Source organism: Etheostoma spectabile, chromosome 6 (assembly GCF_008692095.1).
Source record: "Etheostoma spectabile isolate EspeVRDwgs_2016 chromosome 6, UIUC_Espe_1.0, whole genome shotgun sequence".
Taxonomy (NCBI): Eukaryota; Metazoa; Chordata; class Actinopteri; order Perciformes; family Percidae; genus Etheostoma; species Etheostoma spectabile.
The window spans coordinates 25,335,636-25,337,705 of NC_045738.1; the positions used below are offsets into that span (position 1 = coordinate 25,335,636).

At 44.4% G+C, this 2,070-nt stretch overlaps 2 long non-coding RNA genes across 2 annotated transcripts in view; one reads left to right on the top strand and one right to left on the bottom strand.

Annotated features, from left to right (window-relative positions):
• Window positions 1-184, bottom strand: part of LOC116690616 (uncharacterized) — a 6,674-nt gene extending 6,490 nt beyond the window's left edge. Inside the window, exon 1 of the long non-coding RNA XR_004332305.1 lies at window positions 156-184. This is a non-coding gene — a long non-coding RNA (uncharacterized LOC116690616). The remainder of the gene's footprint in view (window positions 1-155) is intronic.
• LOC116690634 (uncharacterized) overlaps window positions 1-2,070 on the top strand; it is a 21,592-nt gene that overhangs the window by 18,084 nt on the left and 1,438 nt on the right. The gene's annotated exons all lie outside the window — the stretch shown is intronic.

Below are 2,070 nucleotides of genomic sequence, written 5' to 3' on the forward strand. Positions count from 1 at the left end.
GGAAGTTTGGGGTCCCCTACTGGAGCTGCTGCCCCCGCGACCCGACACCGGAAAAGGCGGACGAAGATGGATGGATGGATCTTATTGACTGACTGTTTTGTGTTGGTAAATGGCGCGATCGCTTCCTGTCTCGTCCAGAATGCACCAGAACACACCTCCCTGTAAGACCAGCATGCCCTTGGGCGCAGGTGCATTTGTTATTTTAACGATGCAGGCGCTGGACGGCATATAAACAACTGCGTCGGTCTTACCCCAATTTCCACAGGATGCGTGACGGCTGCGGATCGGCTCCGTGCTCCGCCATGCGTCAACACCCACCAGGTCTGGATTTGTTGCGGAACGGCTGCGGCCGTGACTGACAGCTGAAGTCTCGAGGACCAACCAGATCTTGCAGGATCACGTAGAATAGAACCACAAAACCACCAACAGTTAGAAACCTAATGACCCTGACGTCGTTCCGGAGCAGATCCGCGACCGTTCTGCATCCTGTGGAAATTGGGGGTTAAACCAGCAAAGACACTGGTGTCTAGATAGGGCCATAAGAAGGTACAGCTTTGAAGAAGGTACGGGAAAGGGGGACAGATAAAGGGACAGCAAACATATGGTAAACAGATCAGTTCGAAGGAGCTTTTACACACCATCCCTAGGTATGACAGCACAATAAGACTGTGTGTGTGTGTGTGTGTGTGTGTGTGTGGGTTGTGGTGAGAGAGAGTGAGGCAGTGACACAGTCATATCTTGAAGGACCTGGCAGAGAATCGAACTTTCTCACTAATGGTGTTTTTGTTAGTCAGATGCATTTCTGATTCACCTTCCCCTTTTAACTTGTACACCACACACACCACACACACACAACACAAAACACAACAACACACACACACACACACACACACACACACACACACACACGTTACAGTCTGTGAAAAATCAGCAGAGATTTGAACAAACACACTCCTGACCATCATTTGGCTCAGATTGCCAAATCTCCCGAGCACCTGCGGGGAAATGGAATTGTGGGAAGATCACATGGACCGATTTTGAAACAAAGAGGCCCCTGGTCACAGGCATTTAAGGACACTTTCACACCTGGTTCGGCGGACTTGGAGTGATTTGGGGGGAAAATCGAATTTTTCTTATTTGGCTCGGTTTGCGTTTACACTTTGTCAAACACCAAACACTGGAAACACATGTCCCACGGTGGTGGTATGCTGTCTTGTTTTTTGGGGGTTTAGTGTTTCTAGTTTGGTTGTTTGAATTAGTTTTCTCACCGCCCCAAACCAAATGGACTATCTGACCAAACCGCTCCAGGGTTCAGTTAACCCTCATGTTGTCCTCGGGTCAAATTTGACGCGTTTTCAGTTTTTTTATCACAAAAAATGGGCCTTCGAAATAAGAGCTGAAAATGTCAACATTAGAAATATCAAATAACTTTGGAAAAACATCTGAAAAAGCACCCACAACATTGAAAAAGTGGCAACATTTTAAGGAAAAAAAATAATAATGTTAAAAGAAACCATTTTTTGTTTCATGGTTGATGGGAAGACAACACAAGGGTTAAAATGAACAAAACTGCTCTAGTGTGAAAGCAACTTAACCCTTGTGTTGTCCTCCTGGGTCAAAATAGACAAAAATTGACACAGGACAACAAGAGGGTTTCGAGGGCAAATAATTCATATATACAGTACAAGTTAAACACAACATAATATTAATTATTTACTCTGTTGTTTCCATTGCATAGCATCTATCTTTTATTGATCAACTTTTCGACCTCAGCCAAGCGTAAAACAACTTCTTTGTTTTCTCAAGTTCAGTTTAAAATATTAAAATGTTCTCCACCAGTATTCTGTATACAACTTAGGTTTTTTCTGTGCACATTGATAACGCTCATAAAACATAGACGGAAACAATCCTTGTAACTGCCCTTCATACAGGCTTAGCAGTGATTCTTACATAATTACATTACGTACTTTCATTAATGAGCGTCATCTTTATTCATTTCCCACTCAGTTGGTGCTAAACAGTCACATTCCGAACGACATAGCAGGGGGGAGGGGGGGAGGGGGGGGGGGG